This window comes from Dendronephthya gigantea, unplaced genomic scaffold (genome assembly GCF_004324835.1).
Source record: "Dendronephthya gigantea isolate DGI-Jeju-01 unplaced genomic scaffold, DenGig_1.0 000240F, whole genome shotgun sequence".
Taxonomy (NCBI): domain Eukaryota; kingdom Metazoa; phylum Cnidaria; class Anthozoa; order Malacalcyonacea; family Nephtheidae; genus Dendronephthya; species Dendronephthya gigantea.
In genome coordinates, this window is record NW_021163250.1 from 185,261 (window position 1) to 192,984 (window position 7,724).

General features: G+C 35.7%; 1 pseudogene; it reads right to left on the minus strand.

The window, feature by feature from the left end:
* Positions 1–1,165: 1,165 nt before the first annotated feature.
* On the minus strand, positions 1,166–2,253 carry LOC114540543 (annotated as a pseudogene).
* Positions 2,254–7,724: the final 5,471 nt, after the last annotated feature.

Below are 7,724 nucleotides of genomic sequence, written 5' to 3' on the forward strand. Positions count from 1 at the left end.
TGCACTCTCTTGCTGTGAAGCATTCAAGGGAGGTGGTGGGGGAGCAGGCAGAGGTAATGCTGGAAAACGGGTAGACCTTCCTGAATAAAGGTTTGATCTTGGGTTATTTTGATTAAAATTATTTCGTGTAGTTTGCCCCGGTGTGTAGTGTTGACTACGTTGTGGTTGAAATAATGTACTTCTGGGTGAATTAAAAGTTGTGCGGTCTTGTGAAAAACTTGAACGATCCAAGTTTAAAAAACAACGACTTGCAATATGCCCTACTCTATTACAACGATTACAAATTTCTCGACCATCCGTGGTGCGTCGATTACGCGAAGCATTATAAGCATTTGGAACTATTTGTGTCGGCCCCATTCTCGGTCTAATGTTGGCCGGCGTTGACTGAACTTGGTTTTGCAACCTCATAGTCAGAATGAGTATTACGTGCGGTCTCGACGTGTGCTGTCGAGTGCGACGAAACAAAATCTATAGGCGTTAAGGCACGCGAACTTGGACTTCATAGAGCTGAAGTTACTGGGCGTGAAAGCGAATTTTTCAAACGCGCTGCATCAACAGCGGCGGCATATGTATCTGGTAACTGCAAAATAACATGCTCTTTCAGATCTTGACGTAGTCCTTGAACAAAGCATTGCATAGTTTCGGCATCGGTTAGCTGTAATCGCGCCGATGTTCGCCTAGAGTTTGATGCTAGTGAGGATGTGTTTACACGTGTACTTGGTAGCGTCTCAAAGGGTTTTACCGAAAGGGGAAGGTTTATTTACACTTTATCAGTAAACCGCGAGCTTGATGATATTCTTGGGCAGAAATGGGACGAACGAATTCTAAATATTCGTGGAGATTTTTGCTTCATTGTCGAAGGAACTGTGAAATTTTGGTTGGGCAGAAAGTCTTCACTACTTGAGTACAAGATTGTAGGGAGCAAGCATGTGAAAACTGAAATCGAAGGCTGCACTCAGTTGGTTTTTACTTTCGTGAAAAATAGTGGAAATAATGTACAATATAAACGAAGACACAAGATTTAATGAGATCAATTGTATAATAATAGTTCATTTTCTCATTGCGAAACAAAAAATCAAATTTATATATAGTGTGCTTATTATATACAAGGTGTTTGTGTTATCCCCAATAGCTGTGCAACGGTGCAACCCCCATTACTTGCAAATCAGTTACATTGACCACTAGCTGTATCATTAGTAAGTACTGTGCACTTAGGGTGATATTTGCCATTCTGCTTTACCAGGTGTGAACAACAAATTGAGCTATTACAATTCTTACATACCTCAGAGCATGTTTTCATTGTGTGTCCGGGATTGTTACAATTAAAGCAGGTATAATTATTCTTAACCCTGGCACAGCCAGTTGTTTCTAAATATTGAACTCTGTTCTTTTTCAAGAAAATCTGTTCAAGTGCAGAGATACTCCGATGGTTACTAGACCTGAGAAAATTTTTGGATGTAATATCGTTGTATTTTTCCATGCCCTGTTGTGTAAAATATTCTAGGTTGGAGTGTAGATTTAGGAACTCGGGCACATGAGCATACAGGGCATGGATCGATATACGGTGTTACATTTTTTGCCAGGTATATCGTCAAGTATAGTTCCAACCAGGAGGTGATCTTGCTTTTGAGAGCAATTACCTCAATAGAATTAAAATCCTTTTTCAAATCCTGTCTAATGTTCCAAAACCCATCCCAAACTTTCTGGATTGTGTCAGCATTTTCTGAATTTGGCAGTAGAAAGGATATATTAATTTTTTGGAAAAGCTTTACCTTCTCTGGTCCTGTTAAGTCTCGGTACTCCAACTGTTTGCTTTCTTTGCCAATGTACCAAGAAAATGGTATGCCCAATTCTTGCAAGAATTTTTCATATCTAGCCATATGTCTGTATTTTTCTCTTTGAAAACCATCTGAAAATTTGATTTTTTTTTTCAATTGAATCACAAATTTTGAGCTGCCGTATCAAGTTTCCAATCAGGTTATCAGAAATTCTTAAGAAGAGATAAAGGGTGTCGATTACCACATGGCTAAGGAGAATGAAAGGGAAAATTGGCTTGGATTTACAATTGAGTTTTCTGGATTTGGCATATTGTTCAATCTCTTTTACTGTCCGTGCACCATTGTTAGGGTCCAAAATAGACCAATGCTTTGTGGTGTCACATCGGTCCAGACGAGCACATTTGCACCATATGTAGGCATACACAGCATTTGCTGCCCCAATGCCACAAACACAAGCAAGGAACTTCCAATCCTCCTTTCAATCTGACAGACTTTCAGCTAATTAGATGTACATGATCCCAGTACTAGTAATTAGATATACATTATTCTTAGTCAGAGTAATTACATATACATTATTTTAAACTTTCCAGTTGGTGAATACGCGGCCAACACATCCCTTGACAAATCATATCATGTATTCATCAAAGCATATTCATCAAAGTGGAGTTCAAGCTAAAGATCTAACTATTTAGATTAACATCGCACGATGTAAATGAGTAGTGCATATATATTTCGTTTTCCATCTATGACGACTGTTGTATCCAGCGTTGTTAAATCGATAGCCAAAATTGCAGTCGTTGCGCTCTTTTTTTATCTCATGGGCGAGAATTTTTAGATAGCGCCGCAAAGGTTACCTTTTTTTTTCTTCGGGCAAACGTTTCAGTTTGCCTTTCACTCTGCGTTATTTAGAATCCTTGGGTACACAAAAAAGTAGCAGCCTTTTTTATTGATGTATCTTTATCTCAGGACACAATGCTGGGATATTTTGACGATCTTACCATTGAAATGAAACGGTTCAGAGTCAAAAGGAAAATGCTTCCGGTTATCGCTAGGGTAAAAAACGTATTAATATTCACAACCAAAAGTTTCACATGCAGTCGAGCAAACATGCAGTCACTTACTTCTACGTTTTTATGGTGCGCAACATTCAATTAGACCGTGCATATTAACTTGTTGTTGTGAACCTCAATTATCGATGCTCACGCAATGCTACTGTGCTTCTTTTTTAATTACCGCTGCATGAACAGAATCATAAAAGTAGCCAGTGTAAATATCATTTAATAATACGAGAATTAATATTATACTAATTTTAAGTTTCGAAGAAATAGAAGTAAATAAATAACCAATTAATTTAGGATTATCTACATGAAAATAACTAATAATAATATAAATGTAAATAAAATAAATACATTACGTATGAATATAAGAAATATATATATAACCAGGAATTTTTACAAAACCACTATATCTGTCCTCACAGTTCTTCACAAATCTTTTGAGGCATGATGAAAAACGGCCTTATAAATTTTTCACGCATCATGTTTCATCACTCATTATCGTGCTTTGTTTTAAATTATCAATTATTCACTCCTACCAAGTCGCACGATGTAAATGCATGAGTGGTGCATATATATTTCGTTTTCCATCTATGACGACTGTTGTATCCAGCGTTGTTAAATCGATAGCCAAAATTGCAGTCGTTGCGCTCTTTTTTTTCCTCATGGGCGAGAATTTTTAGATAGCGCCGCAAAGGTTACCTTTTTTTTCTTCGGGCAAACGTTTCAGTTTGCCTTTCACTCTGCGTTATTGAGAATCCTTGGGTACACAAAAAAGTATCAGCCTTTTTTATTGATGTATCTTTATCTTAGGCCACAATGCTGGGATATTTTGACGATCTTACCATTGAAATGAAACGGTTCAGAGTCAAAAGGAAAATGCTTCCGGTTATCGCTAGGGCAGAAAAACGTATTAATATTCACAACCAAAAGTTTCACATGCAGTCGAGCAAACATGCAGTCACTTACTTGTACGTTTTTATGGTATGCAACATTCACTTAGACCCGTGCATATATTAACTTGTTGTTGTGAACCTCAATTATCGATGCTCACGCAATGCAACTGTGCTGCTCTTTAAATTACCGCTGCATGAACAGAATCATAAAAGTAGCTAGTGTAAATATCATTTAACAATACGAGAATTAATATTATACTAATTTTAAGTGTCAAAGGAATAGAAGTAAATAACTAACCAATTTATTAAGGATTATCTACATAAATATAACTATATAATAATAATATAAATGTAAATGCGATAAATGCTATTGAAAATATATAAATATAAGATATATAAATATGATAAGAAATATATAAATACAACCAGGAATTTTTACAAAACCACTATATCTGTCCTCACAGTTCTTCGCAAATCTTTTGAAGCATGATGAATAACAGCCTTATAAATTTTTCACACATCACGTTTCATCACTCATTATCGTGTTTTATTTTAAATTATCAATTATTCACTCCTACCAAGTCGCACGATGTAAATGCATGAGTGGTGCATATATATTTCGTTTTCCATCTATGACGACTGTTGTATCCAGCGTTGTTAAATCGATAGCCAAAATTGCAGTCGTTGCGCTCTTTTTTTTCCTCATGGGCGAGAATTTTTAGATAGCGCCGCAAAGGTTACCTGTTTTTTTCTTCGGGCAAACGTTTCAGTTTTTCTTTCACTCTGCGTTATTGAGAATCCTTGGGTACACAAAAAAGTAGCAGCCTTTTTTATTGATGTATCTTTATCTCAGGACACAATATGCTGGGATATTTTGACAATCTTACCATTGAAATGAAACGGTTCAGAGTCAAAAGGAAAATGCTTCCGGTTATCGCTAGGGTAAAAAACGTATTAATATTCACAACCAAAAGTTTCACATGCAGTCGAGCAAACATGCAGTCACTTACTTCTACGTTTTTATGGTGCGCAACATTCAATTAGACCCGTGCATATTAACTTGTTGTTGTGAACCTCAATTATCGATGCTCACCCAATGCTACTGGGCTGCTTTTTAAATTACCGCTGCATGAACAGAATCATAAAAGTAGCCAGTGTAAATATCATTTAACAATAAGAGAATTATTATTATACTAATTTTAAGTGTCTAAGAAATAGAAGTAATTGAATAACGAATCAATTAAGGATTATCTACATAAAAATAACTAATAATAATATAAATGTAAATAAAATAAATACATTACGTATAAATATGATAAGAAATATTATAAATATACAACCAGGAATTTTTACAAAACCGCTATATCTGTTCTCACAGTTCTTCACAAATCTTTTGAAGCATGATGAATAACGGCCTTATAAATTTTGCACACATCATGTTTCATCTCTCATTATCGTGTTTGTTTTAAATTATCAATTATTCACTCCTACCAAGTCGCACGATGTAAATGAGTGGTGCATATATATTTCGTTTTCCATCTACGACGACTGTGGTATCGAGCGTTGTTAAATCAATAGCTAAAATTGCAGTCGTTATGCTCTTTCTTTTCCTTATGGGCGAGAATTGTTATATAGCGCCCCAAAGGTTACCTTTTTTTTTCTTCAAGCAAACGTTTCAGTTTGCCTTTCACTCTGCGTTATTGAGAATCCTTGGGTACACAAATAAGTAGCAGCCTTTTTTATTGATATATCTTTGTCTGAGGACACAATGCTGGGATATTTTGACGATTTTATACCATTGAGATGAAGCGATTCAGAGTCAAAAGGAAAATGCGTCCTGTTATCGCTAGGGCAAAAAAGTATTAACATTCACAACCAAAAGTGTCACATGCAGTCAAGAAAACATGCAGTCACTTACTTCCACGTTTTTATGATGTGCAGCATTCAATTAGACCGTGCATATTAACTTGTTGTTGTGAACCTCAATTATCGATGCTCACCCAATGCTACTGGGCTGCTTCTTAAAAAAATGCTGCATGAACAGAATCATAAAAGTAGCCAGTGTAAATATCATTTAACAGCACGAAAATTAATATTATGCTAATTTTAAATGTCGAAGAAATAGAAGTAATTAAATAACCAAATAATTAAGGATTATCTACATAAGAATAACTAATAATAATATAAATTTAAATAAAATAAATACATTACGTATAAATATGATAAGAAATATATATATATATATATATATATATATATATATATATATTAATATATATATATATATATATATATATATACAGTAGGAGGCAAAAGTTTGAGTCCAGTCGTTGTAGAATTCCACTATTAAATCCTGGCAGTGTATTCGAGCTAAGACATGCGTATTAGTGTTTCAATACTGTAAACCATATTAATTGCACACTGTTTTGGTCCTAATGATGTAAATTATAAAAAATAAAGTTCTTATTCCTTTACGCTGCCCAAGATGGGTGGGGAAAAGGGCAAAGTGATGGTGCACAAGGACAAATAGTTGCATTAAGTATTGAAGGATTCTTTCCTCGTAAGATCGCAGAAAAAGTGAGAATTTAAAAAGGTGGTATGCAACTAACCTTGGAGAGGTTCGAAGAAACTAAATCCTACTCAAGCAAACATTTAGCTTCTTCGGTCATGCTCGGTTTGGCAATATTGAAAGATATAGCTAATAGGATCCTAATTAAAGAAAAGTATCATCCAATTCTTCAAGGACATGGAATTTCATCTGGGACAAAGATGATCGCGCGTCTAACTATACATGATAATCCCCTAAGCACCTGCACATCTTCTATGTGCCAGAAATCTTTTAGAAGCAAACTCGTTCTGGTGATCTCGTTCTCATGGCTTTCCACCTCAAATTCCAGATCTGAAACCCATGGAGCACTTGTAGAACCGTTTTAACCGGAAAAGGGCGAGGCACAGACTCACCAGCCAGGATGACTTGAGGCAAGTGGTCAACGAATGCTGGCAAGGTATTGAACGTGCGACATTAAAAAACCTATGGAGTCTATGCCAGCAAGAATAAACGTCATTTCAAGAGCAAAAAAGAGGGATACTAAGCATTGATATGTAATGCATTTTTGCAGATTAACATACGTAAAATGAATATCATAGCATCTCATAGTTGTTGTACAGCATGTATTTTTCTGTTTACTCATGTACTTTTTTGTAGTTCAATTATCGGTAAGGTTTTCTGTAGAATATTAATATATGCTGCTAAAACAATGAAATACAGTCACTGGACTCAAACTTTTGCCTCCTACTGTATATATATACAACCAGGATTTTTTGCAAAACCACTATATCTGTCCTCGCAGTTCTTCACAAATCTTTTGAAGCATGACGAATTACGGCCTTATAAATTTTTCACGCATCACGTTTCATCACTCATTATCGTGCTTTGTTTTAAATGATCAATTATTCACTCCTAACAAGTCGCACGATGTAAATGAGTGGTGCATATATATTTCGTTTTCCATCTACGACGACTGTTGTATCGAGCGTTGTTAAATCGATAGCCAAAATTGCAGTCGTTGCGCTCCTTTTTTTCCTCATGGGCGAGAATTTTTTGATAGCGCCGCAATGGTTACCTCTTCTTTTCTTCGGGCAAACGTTTCAGTTTGCCTTTCACTCTGCGTTATTGAGAATCCTTGGGTACACAAAAAAGTAGCAGCCTTTTTTATTGATGTATTTTTATCTTAGGCCACAATGCTGGGATATTTTGATGATCTTACCATTGAAATGAAACGGTTCAGAGTCAAAAGGAAAATGCTTCCGGTTATCGCTAAGGCAAAAAAAACGTATTAATATTCACAACGAAAAGTAGTTCACAAGTTTGTCTATTGTTGCAAGTGGCCTATTGCCAATTATACGTATACGCTCCTACCAAGTTTGCACGTTGTAGATTGGAGCTTCATTAAGCGCATAAATATTTCGTTTTCCATTGATGACGACAGTTGTAC